Below are 20,666 nucleotides of genomic sequence, written 5' to 3'. Positions count from 1 at the left end.
AATTGTAATAGACTTGGATCTTCTCAACAATGAGTTGATTCAAAGCCATTCCAATAGACTTAGGGTGGAAAATGCAATTTGCATCCAGAGAGAGAATGAGAGAGAGCAAGCTATGGAGACTGAATGTGGATCAAAGTATAGTATTTTCACCTTTTGTTATTTGCTAGCTTTTTTTTCTTGCATTTTTTTCCTTTTGGTCTGATTTTTCTTGTACAACAAAAGAAATATGAAAATATGTTTTTAAAAATTGCACATATTTAACCTATATTGATTGCTTGCTATTTTGGGGAGTTATGGGCCAGAACTCTGTACTTAAAACAAGGATTCTTAAAAGGTGCTAATTCAGTGGAATTGATGAGACAATGGTTATCTAGTTTAGCGTGGTGATTAATCATTTTCTAATTCAGTATGATTGATTTAATCTTACCACAAATAATGATTTCCTAGTGACATAATGATTGTTTTACACTCAAAATATACTTAAAATAGAGCATATAAAGTTGTGACAAACTCAGCCAGAGTCAGAGCCAGAGACAGACTCAGAAGGGCTTCGAGAGGGACTCAGAAGGGCCAGACACAGACTCGTAAGGGACCCAGAGACAGATTCATTCTATCCTCTGCTTTTGTGGTGGCTAGAGGCTAAAGCACAAGCCCTAGGCTCAAAGAGATTCATTCACTCCATCTCACACCACCATGGTGGCAGGCCTGTCCTACTTAGCTTCCCCACTGAAACCAAGACTCTAAGGCCTTTAAGAAAGCTAGCCCAGGTCCCAGGCAAGGAAACTAGACTGTGAAAGAGATAATAAAGGATGTGGACCTGGCTATTCTTGTGGTGATTAATTTGCTGAAACAAAGGCTGGTCCAGAGACCTCCAAAAAAACATAAGAACATTACAGGGGAGGGTGGTGGCAAGTGAGGGAGGGAGAAAAATCTGGAACACAAAGTCTTAGAAAAATGAATGTTGAAAACTATCTTTACATGTATTTGGAAAAGTAAAATACTCTTAAAAATTAAGTTAAATACTAAATTGTTATTATATATCCACATTTAGACCTTGTTTTTTTATTATAGCTTTTTATTTACAAGGTATATACATAGGTAATTTTTCAGCATTGACAATTGCCAAACCTTTTGTTCTGATTTTTCCCCTCCTTCCCCCCATTCCCCCCAGATGTCAGGTAGACCAATACATGTTAAATATGTTAAAGTATAAGTTAAATATAATATATGTATACATGTCCAAACAGTTATTTTGCTGTACAAAAAGAATTGGACTTTGAAATAGTTAGACCTTATTATAAACCTAGTTAGTTTGACCTGGCAGATGTTACTCTGAATAAGGTCATTTTGAATGATCTTGGATGGAATTATAAGACTTACAATATAACCAGATAATATTATCTAATCCTATGACCAGCTTTTATAAGTCACAGGGATAAAATATTTGTTATAACACATTTTTGACTGTTCTGCAATGTCTAATGGAATCTGGTTTAGACTGTTTGATATTGAATGCCATGGTCTTATCTTTTTGGATCTTATACCCACAGATAGGTGGAATTAAGGGAATCAAAATACATCAGAATGATTGTTAGTTTGGTGCTGACTTTCTCCCTGGATGAGGTGAGAAGGAGATAGTGGTGATGACAAAACATCCCAAAATTGCTGAGTCATTAATATACTCACACAATACATCAGAAAGTTGTCAGTCTATAGGCTATCCATGACATTTAACTGGTAATTAAAATGTCTCGACTCTTCTCAATGCCTGTTTTACATTAAATTGGGGGTCCCCTTGATCAAATTCTTTTGTCCATAATATCTGCATTTAGGGGCAATTTCCTTCTAAATGTATGGTTTGTGATTAAAAAAAAAAGAAGAAGAAAACATTCAGAAGGGAATGAAACAGATAACCTACAAAATTTATTGAAACAATCTTTGTAATCAGTTGCATCTTGAGGCCTAAAGTTGAAATTAGACATTCTTCATGTTTTTATCTTTGAGTTAACTATCCAGGCAATGCAGAAGTGTGGTCTTCTATCAGCTGGGGAAAAAAGGGATAGGAAAGGTAATGTAACTGTTTAAATGACTAGGAGGAAATTGCAGCAAACTTGAATATGATTATCTATCACGTAACTGAACTGAGCTTCAGATCATCTTGTGGGGTGTGGCAACTCCCAAATTTCTCATTAGATCTTGTGGCACCAAAGATGTGATACAGGACCAACTAGGGCTGACTATGTTTTTTTCTTTTTTCTTTTTCTTTTTTTTTTTTTTTAATAAAAAAGTCCTATCTCTGACATTTATCATTATCTGACATTTGCTTCAGTTTTCTAGTTCCCAGAAAATTTAGAGCCTGGGTTAATAACAGTTCAAACTGGCATAGCAAACAGAAGATTAGAAGGTTCTTCTTTCTTATTTTTACTTAGGATGCAAAAATTCATTATATAAATCTACTACTAGCTAAGAAATAGAATGGTTGATCAGTGAAATAGATTAAATATAAATTACATTACAATAAATGACAATGGTGATCTAGTATATGATAAACCTAAGACCTAAGCTTTTGGAAGAAAAATTCATTATTTGACAAGAACTACTGGGAAAACTAGAAAATATTATGGCAGAAACTAGGTATAGACCAACATTTTGCACTGGATTCTAAGATAAGGTCAAAATGGGTACATGATTTACATATAAAGGGAAATACCATAAGCAAATTAAGAGAGCATGGAATAATAGTTTATTTGTCAGATTTATAAATAAGGGAAGAATTTGGACCAAAAAAGGTATACAGAGCATTACAAAATTTACAACAGAAATTTCAACTACATAAAATTTAAAAGTTTTTTGCATAAACAAAGCCAATGCAACAAAAATTATAAGGAAATCAGAAGACTGAGGAGAAAAAGTTTACAAGTATCTTGAATAAAGGCCTCATTTCTCAAATATATAGAGAACTAGGAATTTATAAAAATATAAGTCATTACCCAATTAATAAATAGTCAAAGATATGAACAGGCAGTTTTCAGGCAAGGAAATGAAAGCTACCTATAATAACATGAAAAAATGTTCAGATTAGCACCAGATACAGTAATGGTCAGAAATCTAAGGAAAAATCACAATGGGTTATCTTCCAATGACAAGAATATAATTTTGCCCCACAGTTAAGTGATTAACATAGGAACTGTGGGATGAGGGTTGAACTGGTCAAAATTATGGACCCACATCTCAGTAGTGAAAAAAGACTTGCTGTTCTAAACAAGAAAGTATCAAGGAGCCATGCCCCAGAAGCAGAATATGGCTTGTTCTCTAAATCAAAGAGAAATGATCTCTGATTTTTGAGTATCAAAGAATCTTTGTTACTATGGGCAAGCCATTCAACTTCCCTATTCTTCAGTTTCCTTAGCTGTAAAATAAAAATAATTCTATTTCTTTTACAGAATTATCTTGAAACTTAAATTAGACAATTTATGTAAAGTACTTTATTAATCTTAAAGCTATGTGCCAGCTAGCCTTACTAATTTTCCCTTGTCTATCTTGCCAAGCTTTCACACCTACCAGCTGTATGAAGTTTAACAATTTGTTTACAATTTGTAAACAATTATTTAACAAAAATTAAAAAAAAAAACTCTGTTAATTGCTACAAACCTGAAGAACCTGAAGTCTAAAAGGGGGACCTGAAACGAACCAGAGTCCAATAACATTTTATAAAGATTATAACTGCATTTATTGTGTGAGAAGAAGCTTATAAAGTGGAATAAAGAGACAATGTTCTCATAAAGAAACAATATTTTCATCTGCTCAGAGCAGAGTGAGTAAGAAAGGGCGAGGCATTTATACATATTTGAGGTGTTTGGATCTTTTTGAGATATTTATGGCTAAGTTAAGGAGGAAGCACAATAAAATGGGAAATCAGGTAGGAAGTGGGGTTTTAGGGAGAAAATAGCTGGAAAAACAATAAATCAGAAAATGAGATGTTTGCCACTGTACCTAAATCAGGAACTAAGATATTTGCTTTTCTCTCTAAGCTAATCTAGACTAGTTTTAGAATGGCAGGAATCTCTGAGTTCAGCTAAAGATTACTTTGAAAAGGATCGTTGATATGTCAGGCAGTACTAAAGCATCAGAAATTCTCCTAATTGGCTAGTTGTTGTGCTACTTCATTGTCTGGTTCGCTTGTGAAAAAAAGAAGCTCTATTTAATCAGTTAGAACAAGCATTACAGAGCCTGTGTTCACAGGCTTTTGTTCCTTTTTCTTTTGTTTTTGTGACATTTGTATAAAGTTTTCCACTTTTGTACTTTCTTATCATTTTGGTCCCTTATCTTCTTTTTAAAGTCATCCAAAATTTTCCTTATGCTCTTGAACTTCTCATCTATCATTTACCCTAGTTCTTTCATCTTTCTTGGTTAATCTTCCTTTTTTCAAGATCTTTTATACTGTCAAAATTATGTTGTAGTTATTTCTTCTGCAGGAAGTGTCTCCTCAGTTTCCTCATTTTCTTAATGCCTTTTTTCCTACTACATTTTTCAGCGCGGTCCCTCTCTTATCTATTTATCTCTGTTGACTATATAAGTTACCTCCTTCGTTACAATGTGAGATTTTTTAGGACAAGGACTGCATTTTTTTCATTTTTTCTATCCCTAGCACTTAGCACTATGCCTGGAACATTACTGTTGTTCAGCTATAACTCTGGAATGAGATTTTCTTGGCAAAGGTACTGGAATTGTTTGCCATCTCTTTCTCCAGTAAATTAATGAAAATGTAAGTTAAATGGCTTGCTCAGGGCCACACAGTTAGTATGGGGATCTGTAGCTGCTTTTGAACTCAGGTCTTCTTGACTCCAGGCCCAAAACTCAATCCACCAAGTCATCTATTTAGCTGATTCACTTGGTTTTGTAAATGCTAGTTTTCCTGCAGTGTTTTCTTGTAAGTGTTTTGTAAATGCTTGTTAATTAACTACTGCAGAATCTGCATACTTTAGCAAAGGTTTTCAAAAGAAGCAGGAAACAAGATCCTAACCCACAAATAGTCTACAATCTGATAAGATAAAGTTGAAATACATGCAACAACTTTAAAACTACCAGAAGGAACTTTGGTTCAAATGCAATGGTGTGGTACAGAACACAAGTGACAGAAATTTATCATTAGAGTTGAAATTAGGAAGTTTCAGTTCAAGATCCCTAGAAAAGTCACACAGTCTGTCTGTTTTTCAGTTTTCATATCTGCAAAACGAGGATAATAATAGAATTTACCTCCCAGAGTTGTTGAGAGGATAAGATGAGATAATATTTGTAAAGTTCTTTGTAAGCCTTTGTAAGCCATATAAATGTCAGGATGATTGATGATGATGTCAGGCTCTTAGAGGGCACCCTGTTTTTTAAACCTAAGGTCCAGCGGACAAGCTGTGCCCTGAGATTGGCATAACAGCAATCCTTAAGGGGCAGCTAGGTGGTGCAGTGGATAAAGCACCAGCCTTGAATTCAGGAGAACCTGAGTTCAAATCTGGTCTCAGACACTTAACATTTCCTAGCTGTGTGACCCTGGACAAGTCACTTAACCCCAGCCTCAGAAAAACAAAACAAAACAAAAAACAATCCTTAGCGCTCACCTTCTGGATGATCTCACCTTCTGAAAAAATCACATAATTATTGTATTGTTTTGTCCACCATCTCTGAACTTGGATGAACACCAGACAAGTACTCATATTTGGATCATGAAGGTCTCTTATGACTCAAATTTGTCTCATTGTTGCTGATACCTCTCATTGCCAAGGCTCCAGATTATTGTATAGTCACTGCTGTAAGTATTGCAGTTTCCCCACCCTGCTTCAGGTCTCCCTCCTAAGGGATGGGGCCCTGACATATGTGTCTATATCCCCTATTTGCTTGTAAACTATTTTATTGAGGAAGAAGACGAAAAGAAGGAGGAGGAGGAGGAGGAGGAGGAGGAGGAGGAGGAGGAGGAGGAGGAGGAGGAGTGGAAGAGGAGGAAAAAGAGAAGAGACTCTTTTCTCTGATGTCTGCTTTCCCACAAAGAAATAGAATCAGCTTGCTTCACTCCTTTATACCTCTGAATCTTGGTTCCTTTATTATTGGAGAAAAAACAATCTTCTTTCATCCAAACAAGAGATTATCCCTTTTGCCTAGATTTATGAAAAGGATATTCAAATGATATTATTTGCAACTCTATATGTACAGTGACTTTCGGGTTCTCTCTTTAAAGAATATAGGACTCCAGTGGAGTATGAGAGTGGTGGAAGAAGGGAGAAGGAAAGAGTATGGAGGCAACAGCCTACTTTATTTTTTAAATAACTTTTTCTTTTTAAAAATACATGCAAAGATAGTTTTCACCCTTGCAAAATCTTGTTCTATATTTTCTCCCCTCTCCCCATAGCAAATAATTCAGTATAGATTAAACATGTGCAATTCTTCTAAACCTATTCTATTTCACATCTCTAAACTTTCAGTCTTGTGTATTTCACACAATGACATGCTTCAGACAAATCTAGTTATTCCTGTTATAATGTCAGAAATGATATCATTCCTTTTTAAAATTTATTTTTAATAAAAAGGTTTTTATTTTCAAAACCTATGCACAGATAATTTGACCACATTGACCCTTGCATAGCCTTGTGTTTCAGATTTTTCTCATCTTCCCCCAACCCTCTGCCCTAAATGGCAAGTAATTCAACATATGTTAAAATATATATTAAATCCACTATGTATAAACATAGTTATACAATTCTCTTGCTGCACAATAGAAATCAGATAAAAAAAAAGAAAGTAAATGAGTAAGAATACAAAATGCAAGCAAACAACAACAAAAAGAGTGAGAATCTTATGTTGTGATCCACATTCAGTTCCACAGTTCTCTTGGGTGGGGATGGCTCTCTTCATCACAAGGTCATTGGAACTGGCCTCAATCATCTCATTGTTACATCAGTAATGTGAAAGAGTCACATTCATCAGAATTGATCGTCATATGATATTGATGTTGTCGTGTACAATGATCTCTTGGTTCTGCTCATTTCACTCAGCATCAGTTCATGTAAGTTTCTCCAGGACTCTCTGAAATCATCCTCCTGATCATTTCTTATAGAACAATAATATTCCATAACATTCATATACCACAACTTATTCAGCCATTCTCAAACTGATGGACATCCATTCAGTTTTTTTGTCACTATGAAAAGGGCTGCCACAAACATTTTTGTTGGACCTTCCTTCCTTTTGGGTCCTTTTCCTTCCTTTAAGATGTTTGGGATGTAGGCTGAATAGAAACACTGGTGGGTCAAAGGGTATGCACAGTTTGATAACTTTTTGGGCATAGTTCCAAATTGCTCTTCAGAATGGCTGGATCTGTTCACAACTCCACTAACAATGTATCACATTTTCCCACATCCCCTCCAACATTCGTCCTTGTCTTTTCCTGTTATTTTAGCCAATCTGAGAGGTGTGTAGTGGTATCTCGAAGTTGTCTTAATTTGCATTTCTCTGATCAATAGTGGTTTAGAGCACCTTCTCATATGATTAGAAATAGTTTTAATTTTTTCATCTGAAAATTGTTCATATTCTTTGACTATTTATCAATTGGAGAATGATTTGGATTCTTATAAATTTGAGTCTCTATATATTTTAGAAATGAGGTTCTATATTTTAGAACCCTTAAATGTAAAAATGATTTGCCTCTGATCTTGTCTGCACTAGTTTTGCTTGTACAAAACCTTTTTAACTTAATATAATCTAAATTATCAATCTAGTGTGCAATTATTAGTTCCAGTTCTTCTTTGGACACAAATTCCTTCCTTCTCCACAGATCTGAGAGGTAAACTATCCTATGTTCCTCTAATTTGCTTATGATATCATTCTTTATGTCTAAATCATAAATCCATTTAGATCTTGTCTTGGGATATGGGTCAAGTCCTAATTTCTTCTATACTAGTTTCCAATTTTCCCAGCAGTTTTTGTCAAATAGTGAGTTCTTATCTCCAAAGCTGGGGTCTTTGGGTTTGTCAAACACTAGATTGCTATAGTTATTTCCTATTTTGTCTTGTGATCCTAACCTATTCTACTGATTGATTACTCTGTTTTAGCCAGTACCAAATGGTTTCGGATATCACTCCTGATATCAGTTGTGTTCTCCAAAAAAAAGTCCAAAAAACCTCTCTCCTAAAAATAATTTTCTTTTCCAGGGTAGGAAGCACCTGGAAAAGGGTTTTTTTTAATGTATAGTGGTTGAATCCTTTATACTTTTATCAGGGAAGGATACATATCATTAGATTCATTCAATCACTGTTATGAAACTACATATGAACAAAGACTTTATACCTCCATTGAATCCATCCAACAATCAATCAAGGACATTACTAAGTATCACTAGAAATCTGCTTCTAATTTGTTGAAGGGTTTGGTCTCTCATTGCTTTGTTGGATTGCTAAAGTTGAGAATAGAAAATTTGAATTTCTGGCAGTATGATGGTAGAAGTCTCCTAGCTAAGACACTCAGAGGAATTACTTATAATGAAAGAAGTTCCCCAGACGGGTCTTCATCTTCCCATTGATCAGAGAAGGACTTTGTGTACTTTGGAGAATAGAAGGATTTTGTATGTTCCATAGGCAACCAAAATAAACATGAAGGGGTTGCTAACAGCCAACAATTATGGGTATCTTTTACCACTTATGCTCTTAACTTCAAACCAATTTTCTCCTAGACTTACTGTGGGAAAGCCCATCACAGGCTTTTGGAGAGAAGAATACCAAATACTAATCATTTGGCTGACTGGACTCTTCTCCTGTTCTAAGAGAGTCTTTAATTTCTTCCAGGAGGAGAAGCAGGAGTTTAGGACTAGAAACTTAGCCACTCAACTCTCTTCAAAGAGATGAGGTACAAGACTAGAATTACATCTATTTGACCTTTAACAATTATTTATCTAGGGGATATGCTTAATCAGGTTCAAGCTAAATTCTGATTATTGTTTACTGATGTAGGGAAGCAGAAACCCAAACATTCAAAGCTTGACATCCTATCAATTCTATAATGAATACATATACTAATTAGCATAGAAACCCATTTATCCAAGTCAATAGCAAAACAGAAAACAGAGAAAGTATAAATGTGTCAACATAAAACAGAATATCCAGAGGGAAGGAGTTCTCCCACTGGGAAGCAAGGTAACTTAGTTCAACTGAGAATCCTAGTCTCACCTAATGCAAAGTTTCTAAAATTTTCTAACATTCTTTCTTCTCAGAGTCTTATTTTCCCTTCAGCAACTTGTCCATCTTTTCTCTAAAGTTGGACAACAGAAGCACCATAAAATACCACAAAGACTGAATATTCTGAAGAGAGTTCAAGCAATCCTAAAAGAAACCATAGCTCTCCTTTCCTGACCTCTCCAATTCTGTCCTGACTCTTATGCAGGCATGAAGTATTGATCTCTACCATTGAAGAGAAAGTTTCATACCAATGGGCTTTGGAATTCACATTATATAAGTAGAATTTAAAAGCCCCATTTAAAAATAAAAATAATAAGTAATAATAATAATAGGATTAGTCCTATGGAGATAGCTAAAACTTTTCTCCTCAAAATATTCTTATGCTGTAACTACATAATCAATAGTATTCCCTTTGTAGGTATCCATTTACTGTTCTTACAATCCATCTCGTTTCTATCATGCTCTTGGATTTTATTTTTATATAGGCAAGTCTTAAAGGCTGCAGCAGAGTAAAAGAAACATATGATCTAGTAACAAATGTTTATAAATCCAGGGGCTTGCTTTTAAATTGAACTTGAGCATGATAGACTAAAAGAAGTCCTTGAATAGCTCAAAATAGTATTAAACTTTCTGAAAAAAAGTGAGGAGGCAGAACAATTAAGTCACATAAGTGTACATTTAGACAGCTGAAAAAATAGAAAAGAACATAGTGCTCATGCTGGGGTTCTGTCCTATGAGGGGTACAAGTAGTTCCAGGAAAGTCCAATTAGATTAATATCACAAATTAGTGTTTTATAAGAAATTGAAAACCAAAATAAAATCGCCACAAATAATGAGAACTCTTCCTACTCATGTTTCACATTTATGTGGCATTTGTTCCTACTTGAATTTGGAATTTTTTTTTACCTGAATCATTTTATTATATTTATGCATGTATATTTATTAATGATTCTGAGATTATCCCCTACAACTTTCCCTTTTGTTGTGATCCATTATATTAACTCAAAATGTTGATATTCTGATGGGAAAATTTTGCTAAGTTTGGATGGTCAACAGCCTGCAATGATAGTTTTTATTTTTCCTTTGTCTAGAGATAGATTCAGATAGAGATACAGAAACAGAAAGACAGAACAGAAAAAAAGAGACAAAAACCTAGAGACAGTAACAGACACAGATCAACAGATAAGATAGACCCAGAAACAGAGAGACAATGACTCCTTTTCAGGTTACTCAATGACTCAATGAGGAGTCAGAACTGAAAAAAAAAAAAGATATTTATATTTTTATGAAGACAGTGTGGATCTGGCCTAACTTTTGGTGAAAGGGAAGCTTAGAGTTTGTGTTATAGATAGTGGTCTCAAGTACTTTATCTTTCCTTTTTTTTTTTCATCATGGAAGATTTGAAAGGAAAATCATACTAATCTTCTAGGGACAGAGCTTAGATTATCAACAAAAGAGAAAGTTGCAGGAAGGGGGGAGCTGAGCTATCCAAATGAAAGTATATGCCAGTAAGAGGAAATAATTTGCCTTCCTCTTACCTGACTAATATAGCTATATACACAGCTAGGTTCTAAATTTGTAAAATTACTTGCTATACAGAAAATAAGTATTATAAGATTACTTTGTGTAAGAAGATTTAGAGAAGGGAGTGGGACTTGAATTAGGTCTATAAAGATGAGTAGGGTTTGAATAGCATGGGTGAAGTCAGCGGGCTCCCCAGGCAGGAGAGATAAAATGAGCAAAAGTGTATGATCAATATTGAGCAAGGACAACAAGGGACTTTGCAGGGTCATTTAGCATAAAATGAAGGGATCAGTTCCAAAATAATATGAGGAACATTTAAGTACCCTTTTATGTCCTTCCCCTGAAATCTTCATCCTTCCTGCAATGTCTATGAGCAGAGAGAATTAGGCTAATAAATAATAAAAATTATAATAGCCAATAAAAAGTTATATGATTTCAGATACTTGTATCTTTCTAGAAGTCATATTTTCACAATCCTATTTTCCATCTGCACATTATCAAAAATACATACAATGTCAGCACTACATGTTGCTATTTGACATATGCTTTTGCTAGTGTGCATTGCCTTAGACTTCAACCTTTTTTAGAATGGGGAAACTTAATTTTACTAACTTTTAAGTCTGCATGGGATTGGGGGTGGTGGTGATTGGTGATAGAAAATGGTGTTGATATGGGGTGGAGTAGAAAGAAAAGCAGAAGGATGGTATTATTGACATATATTTTGAATGTTAGGAAAGTAGGTGGTTTCTGAGGGCAGCTAACTGGTACAGTGGATAGAGCACTGCTCCTTGAGTCAGGAGAAGATGTTGGGACTGTTAAAATTATCAGGAGAAAGGAGCAGGCAGAGAGACTATTGATAGTCCCTCACTGGTCATGTATGATTATTGTCTAGTTGGAAAGTTGTATTAGAGTTTATAACTTTTATTACTTTACATACAAGAAAAATCAGTAAAAATAAATTATGAATCAATGTGTAATCAAAATGAATGATTACCTGCCATATGCCTTGTACATACATATAATTTTAAATTAGAAGTCATTTTCTTTTAATGAATCTATTATTTTCTTTGTATATAGAAGAGTTCAGGTAGAGAAAGTAGCTCAAAATCAAATCACTAAAATGCCATAGAGGCAATTTTTGTACTTAGAAAATATACAAAAGAGAATTTTTCTTTTTTAGTCATTCCAACAGCAGCTGTGCTGGATAATAGATCATTTCACGATTGGGACTTGACTACAACATAAGGCACATCCAATTTTCATATTTGGCATGGAAATAATCATTGTTATTATGACCAGTAATGAAAAATAGAAAGATTATCTTTAAAGATCCCTGGCTTAGTGATCAATATATATTAATCACAGAAATGGTAGAAAGAAAGGTGATTACTTCAAGGTGCAAAATTTTAGCAGCTACCAAAACCCTAGCAAACTTACTCTGATATATACCACCTTAGGACAAAGGTCCTTACTGTGAATCTTTTATTTAAAATGGGGGAGCTGGTAACAAAGCTCTTGCCCTATTGATATCAGTCTCTCTGATGGAGTCTCACTGCCCATGGAATTCTATCTGAAAAGACTGCTAGTGTTGTAATGCTCTGAGTGTTGTAAACCTCGAGCCTGAAGCCAGAAAGACCCGAGTTCAAATCTAGCTTCAGTCACTTCTTATGACATAGGAGACACTGGCACAGAACCATCCAGCTTGGTGTGCCCTCATCAGAGAAGGTGCCCAGAAGAAACAGGGGATGTGCAAAATTAGAGAAGCCACCTCAAAAGTTCATAGACACTATTTGTGTTCTACCTGTGGCAGAGCATTCCAAGGTCATTTTGGTCAGACCACCCACAATCGGACACACCGTAACTTGACTTTAACACAGTAATGTCATTTTGGTCCTCTTTGAAAACGAAGGACAACTAACCAATCCATTATGTGACCCTGGACAGCTTACTTAAACTCTTTTTCTGTTTCTTTATCTTCTAACTGAGGATAATAACAACACTTATTTGATAGAGTTGTTAAATAAGAATTAAAGTAAATATTTGTAAATCAAAACCTCTCCATTATATCTGCTTTTCTCCCCCAATACTGCTACCACCTTGATATGGGTCCTGATCTCCTCAAGCTTGGTCTACAGAAATAGATGAGATTGTCTGTTATGTCTACCTCAGTCCATCTCCCATTCAGTCACCCAGGTGATTTTCCTAACGTTCAGGTATAACTATACTCCTACTCAATTAACTCCAGTTGTGTAGTTTCACCTCCAGAATCAAAAATAAAAGACCATCTGTTTGGTGTTCAAAGCCTAACCCATAACAACTACCTTTCCAGTTTTCTTAAATGTTATACGCCTTTTATGTGGATAGTCAATGCAAAAGCATAAGCAAATATTCTGTTCACACACTATGCTAAATGTAGAAGATGCAAGTAGGGAAAAAGAAAAAAAAGACAGCCTCTGATTTCAAGGACCTTATAATCTAATGAGTCAGGATAACACACATGTGAAGAAGCTGAAAGAGAGGTTCCTGTCAAGGAAGTGAGTGGTAAAAGTCCAAGGAGTTCGGTGGAGTGGGAAGAGATAGTTCCTCTAGGCACCCTGCCTCCAAACAGAGCTTTTGGGAGGAGTTCCAGCTCCAACATCCAAACCAGTTGAAGAGAGTTTTAATGAGGTATAATAATATGCCAAAATAATGTAGATTAATGAGTTTCTCAATGATGAGTTTCCTGAGGGTCATCCTGGAGAAGTCCAAAGGATTACAACTAGATGGGAAATGAAGAGATGGCAGCACTACCCATAAGGTGTCTCTGATCTAGTGACATGGTCTTTTTTGCTGTTCCCCAAACAATACTTCTTAGCTCTGGGCATTTTCATCAATTGTCCCTCATGCCTGGAAAGTTCTCCTTCCTCATCTCTTCCTCCTGCCTTCTGTAGTTTCTTTTAAGTCTCTTAAAATTCCATCTTCTTTGGGAAGCCTTTCCTTATCCTTCTAAATTCTAGTCTTCTTTCTTCTGCTGAGGAAGAAATTATTTATTTATTTGTACTATTAGTCCTCTATATAAATTGTTTGTCTAAAAGTTTGCATGTGTTTCCTCCTTAAAGGCAGGTTCTTTCATTCGCCATTCTTTGTATACCCATTGCTTAGCCCAGTTCTGACTCACTGATTACAATACCCTAAGAGATCCTGGAGTCCAATATGTGACAAACAGCTTAGTACAGTGGAAAGAGTAATAGGCTTATTAAAATATACTTGTTGAATTTTGATTCAACATCATTATATACTAAGCAGTGTGCAAGGCCTTAGAAAATACAAAGATAAAAGTGAACCAGTCCCTGCCTTCAAGAAACTTTTATTCTATCTGGGAAGAGAACAAGTACATAGTTACCTACATGCAAGAAATACAAGGCAATTGAAGTGAGGAAATGGCAAAGTCAGGGGTCATTAAAAGAAAATGGTATTTCGCCAGAATTCTAAGGAATATTCGATATTTTCAGTGGGCAAATTACTTAACCTCTGGATCTGTGAAGCTTCTTTATCTGATCCTATGATACAATGATCTAATGAGAGTCATTAAAAAACCCCAACCTCATATACAATTGAACTATTTGAATTTTAAAACTATCAGAATCCTTCAAAGTTCTTTCTCCTAAAATAAAAAAGCACCTTTGCTCTATTGTGCTTCTCTCCTAAAAATAGATCTGTTATTGTCGCTCTTCAATTTTCAGGATACAAATGAGTATAGTGAGTAATATAAACAGTTCACTATAATATTCCAGGGTTAAATCACAAAGGATAGTACTGTGACAGATCCTATGGTAAGTATAATTATAAAGGTATCATAATCCTCTGAGCAGAAAACAGAGCAAACTTCCCTAGAAAACTGATAAAACTTTCTGAGTCATCTATATTTCTATTTTCCTGATTTTCAATGTTTTCTCTTAAAAAAAAATTTAAGCCACTGCTAATTGGTTATTTTCTTCAATATCTTGCTGGAATGAATCAATACTATTCTCCTTAGCACACAACAATGTCAGAAATCCTATAATTTTTCATCAATTTGTTAATCTAATTAGGTTATTAGACCTGCATTGCTGTCATATTTCAATATCACAGCTCTCAATTCACTCCTGCAGGTGGATTAAAAAGACTTTGAAGGTTCAGGGATTTCTACAAACTGATAGCACAATCTCCAGCCCATCCCATGACAGGATAAAAGCAAGGATATATCCTTTTTTTTTTTTTTTTTTTTTTTTTTTTTTTCCTGAAGCTGGGGCTAAGTGACTTGCCCTGGGTCACACAGCTAGGAAGTATTAAGTGTCTGAGATCACATTTGAACTCAGGTCCTTCTGAATTCAGGGCTAGTGCTCTATCCACTGCGCCACCTAGCTGCCTCACAAGGATATATCTTATGGTAGATGCGTCAAGTTCAATAGCATTAGGAATGTTCAATACCATTCATGAGGTTTAAGGACACCTTCATTGATCAATAAACTAATGATCACTGCTTAATTTATATTGATGTTAAAGGAACATCCCTTGGACAAAGGTGTAATGTCAATGTTCACTGTTTTCACAAAATCCTTTCTTCCATAGTTAGAGATGTAGGTGACTTTAATATGAGTAAATACCCAGAGTGGTTAAATAATTGAAGTGCAAACACCTCCCTGCACAAACACCAAGTGGGGAACCCTGGGACTAGCTGATTTGACTGGATCCTCAGCAGGAATCATAGAAATTTTCACCTCCTGAACTATTTGTGAAGACAGGGTCTGAATCCAGAGAAACGGAGTGAATCTCAGCTGATTAGGAACTTCAGGTTCAGCTGTGCTCCAGAGTTACAGCCCTGGGTGAGAAGGAATCAGCACACCCAGTGAGTGCTAAAACAGCCAGGCAGGGACTGCTGACTGTGGGCACTTGCAAGAAGGTGGAAGTCTTGGTTTGGGGTTCCAGGTCAGAAGGGAGAGCTCAAGTGAAGCCAGAGGCATCATGTCCTCACTGCATATTACAGGAGCTTAGACTAATACTTCTTATTTTAAAAAAAAATGAACCAGCAAAGAAGAAAGAAGCCCACCATGGAAGACCCAAGTTCAGCTTCAAATGAGGATACTGATGTTAAAAGAGTAACAAAATGACTCCCTGCCCAGAGAGAGTTTATAGAAAAACTCAAAAAAATTTACAAATCAATGAGAGACATTGAGGAAAAACTAGAAAAACAAAAACCATCCAAAAAACAAAACAAAAACAAAACAAAACAAGAATACTATTTTAAAAAGTTAACCACCTAGGAAAGGAGAAAGAGTCTAAAAGACAAAAATAACCCTTTGAAAATTATAATTGGGCAAAGGGAAGCCAGTGAAGCTATGAGAGACTAAGAAATAACAGATTTTAAAGAATGAAAAAAATAAAACAGATATGAAACATCTTATAAGAAAAAGGACAAATCTGAATAGACCCAATAAGAGAAAATATAAGACTAAGCAGACTGCCTGAATGTTGTGACCAAAAACAAGGAGCTTGACACAATAATGTAAGAAATAATCTAAGAAAACTGTCCTGGAGTGATAGAACATAAGGGGAAAGTAGAATTAGAAAAAGTCCATCAATCACCACCTCAACAAAATCCTTTGTGGAAAACACATAGGAATATTATTACCAAATTTTGAAACCCCCAGATGAAAGAGAAAAATTTACAAGAAACAAGAAAAAAGAAAAACAAATCAATTGGAGCTACAATGAGAATTGTACAAGACTTATCAGCAACCATGGTAAAAGACTGCAGGTCCTGGAATCATATGTACTAACAATCAAAAGAACTAGGCCTACAAACAAAAATATCATTGCCAGCAAAATTATCTATAATATTAAGTGAAAGAAAATGAGCATTCAATGATTTTTGCAGATTTTCAGGACTTTCTATTAATGAAACCTAAAATTACTAGAAAATTTAACATAGAAGAGCCAGTATCAAAGACCAATTTTAACAACATGGACAAATTGTTTAATTTTTTTTTACATAAGAAATGCATGCCATATATTTAAATTTTTCATCAATAATAAGGTATCTCAGAAGAAAGACTAGGGTAGAGTTAAGGTAAAAAGAGTAATTAGGTTATACAAATGAGTTGCCGAAGAATAATAGACATAGAGGCAATAGAGAACTAGTAGGTTTGGCAAATCTACTCACATAAGGAATAGGTTAAATAGGCAACACTACATATATACCATGAAGGGTATAGCACCTTCCAAAATCTATAAAGAACAAGTAGAAGAGATGGGGGGGGGGGGGGGGAAAGGAAGCAAAAGGTGAGGGAAGAAAACAAGGGAGGGATCTATGAGTGGGGAGTGGTTAAGCAATACCGAGGCAACTTAAAGAGCAGAATTAAAACAGTCAGAAGGCATAAGAAAGATATATGTATGGAGGAGGGGGACAGTGTGTGTGTGTGTGTGTGTGTGTGTGTGTGTGTGTGTATCTACATATGTAAATATAAATATATCCCTTGGGGGGATGAAAAGGAGAAGAAATAATAAAGTAAAAGAAAATGTGCTGCAGAGGACAAAAGAACAATTTACAAGGAAGTAAAGAAAAGATGGAAACTCATGAATATAATTTCTTCTACTAATATTATATATATGTGTGTGTGTGTGTGTGTGTGTGTGTGTGTGTGTGTGTATATATATACTTTCTTGAACTGGTAAATTGTTGTTATATATTTTGAATCCTCCCTGATGCTCTGCTGGGTACATGACAATGTTCTCTTTTGTTTTATTTTGTTTTGTATTTTTTTCTCTTTTTTCTGTTTTCCTTTTTTTTTTTTTTTAATAAAATAAATTTTAAAAAAAGAAATATAATGAATCAGGGTATAGTGAAAGGGAATGGGAAATAAATAATAAAAGTAATTGCAATTCACATTTACTTACATAGTACTTTTCACTATTGTAAGGGACTTCATGATTTTAAAAAAAATCCTCGATAATAGTGCAAATGTCATCGGATAGATGAGGAAACTCAATTGAGAGAGTTATGTGACACAGGCAAATTATTTGTCTTCTTCCTCATTTGGAAAAAGATCATTTAGACCAGATGATTTCCAAATTCATTTATAGTGCTAATCTTTTACAAATTTGTGAGATTAAGTGCCAGTTATTCAATTAATTAATATCTAAACCAGAACACAAACTTGACTTTTTTTTTCAAAAATCAATGCTGTTTCCCATAATAAGTAGAAAGTATAGTAAGAGTAAGGCTCTGGATTAGTTTTATTTCACTGTCCATCATTGATCAATTGGAACTGAATTAGATCTTCTCTTTGTCAAAGATATCCACTTCCATCAGAATACATCCTCATACAGTATTGTTGTTGAAGTATGTAATGATCTCCTAGTTCTGCTCATTTCACTCACCATCAGTTGACGTCTCTTCAAGCCTCTCTGTATTCATCCTGTTGGTCATTTCTTATAGAAAAATAATATTCCATAACATTTATATACCATAATTTACCCAACCATTCTCCAATTGATGGGCAATATATATATATATATATATATATATATATATATATATATATATATATATATATATATATATATATATATATATATTCATTTTCCAGTTTCTAGCCCCTACAAAAAAGGCTGCCACAAACATTTTGGCACATACAGGTCCCTTTCCCTACTTTAGTATTTCCTTGGGATATAAGCCTAGTAGTAGCACTGCTGGATCAAAAGGTACGCATAGTTTGATAACTTTTTGGGCATGATTCCAGATTGCTCTCTAGAATGGCTGGATTCTTTCACAACTCCACCAACAATGCATCAGTGTCCCAGTTTTCCCACATCCCCTTCAACATTCATCCTTATTTATTCCTGTCATCTTAGCCAATCTGACAGGTGTGTAGTGGTATTCCAGAGTTGTCTTAATTTGCATTTCTCTTATCAATAGTGATTTGGAACACTCTTTCATATGAGTGGAAATAGTTTCAATTTCATTATCTGAAAATTGTCTGTTCATATCCTTTGACCATTTATCAATTGGAGAATTGATTTCTTATAGAGACAATTCTCTATATATTTCAGAAATGAGGCCTTTATCAGAATTTTAACTGAAAAAATGTTTTCCCACTTTGTTACTTCCCTTCTAATCTTGTTTACATTAGTTTTGTTTGTACAAAAGCTTTTTAATTTGATATAATCAAAATTTTCTATTTTGTGATCAATAATGATCTCTAATTCTTCTTTAGTCACAAATTTCTTCCTCCTCCACAGGTCTGAGAGGTAAACTATCCTATGTTCCTCTAATTCATTTATAATCTCATTCTTTATGTCTAGATCATGAGCTCATTTTGACCTGATCTTGGTGTATGGTGTTAAGTGTGGGTCAATGCCTAATTTCTGCCATACTAATTTCCAGTTTTCCCAGCAGTTTTTGTCAAATAATGAATTCTTATTCCAAAAGCTGGGGTCTTTGTGTTTATCAAACACTAGATTATTAAAGTTATTGACTATTTTGTCCTGTGAACCTAAACTATTCCACTGATCAACTAGTCTATTTCTTAGCCAATACCAAATGATTTTGATGACCACTGCTTTATAATATAGTTTTAGATCAGGTACAGTTAGGCCACCTTCATTTGATTTTTTTTTTCTCATTAGTTCCCTTAAAAGCCCTGACCTTTTGTTCTTCCAGATAAATTTTATTGTTATTTTCCCTAGGTCATTAAAATAGGTTTTTGGGAGTCTGATTGGTATAGTGCTAAATAAATAGATTAGTTTAGGTAGTATTGTCCTATTTATTATATTGGCTCGACCTATCCAAGAGAACTTAATATTTTCCAATTAGTTAGATCTGAGAAACTTGCATATCTTTAAGGACAACATTTTTGGCCCCAAAGATGGATTGTTAAGCTCACTGGAAAAGAAGGAACACTTAAGGTTTTGCAGAGATATATACTGAAATAAGATGAGATGGTTATTGGAAGGTGATAAATAATAGAAAGGGCAGGGATAGCAGGGTAGGTAATAATGTGGCCAGTGCATTCCTATCTCATTTTTCAAATAAATTACAGAATGTAAGAGGGCTAAACATTATACACATCTATTAATTATAGAAAAACAGAATCTTGCGATTCTGTGAAATAAGGGACGTAGTTGAGGAATCAAAGAATAAAATTTCAGAATATATTGAAAGAAGAAAATAATGAAGAGGACAAAGAAAAATATCTATAGAAAAAGGCATAGTAAAGATACAACAAATATAAGAATGAGAAGAGAAGTGAAATTTCAAAATAAACAACAGAGAAAAAAAAGAAGAGATACAAGAGGGAAATAAAAAAAAAATAAATCTGAATTCCTCTCTGTTCCAGATTCAATGTCAAGGCTGAGAAGACCTAATCCTTATGTTTTATGCAATTGGCATGCATTGCTTGATAAATCAATACTCTTAGAATCTCAAAACTTTGTTTCCTAAGTCATTTCATCTTTCATCCCCACACTTGGGATCCTCTGGCTAGACACACTATGCAAGCCAGGATATTTTTAACTCCCTACTTCCTCCTTACATGCTTAGACACAGTTAGTATCTGCCATTTGTGGTTAAATAGGCGAGTACAGAAAGGAAGCCGAGTGAGCTGTGAGAATTTCTACAGCAAAGACCAAAATGGGATGCAACACAAGTATATTAATACACTTTGCCTTCTTGCTGAGCTCCTAGAAGGTAATGTGGTAGAAGTTCTGAATGTTTTAAGGATTAAAACTCTCTGACATTAATTCATAAGGATTTTTTTGTTTTCTTTTTCCTGTGGCTTGAGCTGTGCTCATTCTGCTTCTAGTATATGTGTGTGTGTACATGTGTGTCTGTCTGTAATTGTGTATGTGTGTGTGTAGGTTTAAAGAATTAAAACACTACCGAGATAGTTTCTAATCTATCATCTGGCT

The sequence above is a fragment of the Sminthopsis crassicaudata genome, chromosome 3, assembly GCF_048593235.1.
Source record: "Sminthopsis crassicaudata isolate SCR6 chromosome 3, ASM4859323v1, whole genome shotgun sequence".
Taxonomy (NCBI): domain Eukaryota; kingdom Metazoa; phylum Chordata; class Mammalia; order Dasyuromorphia; family Dasyuridae; genus Sminthopsis; species Sminthopsis crassicaudata.
The sequence above is the reverse complement of the archived record's forward strand: the minus strand, read 5'-3'. Positions refer to the sequence as shown.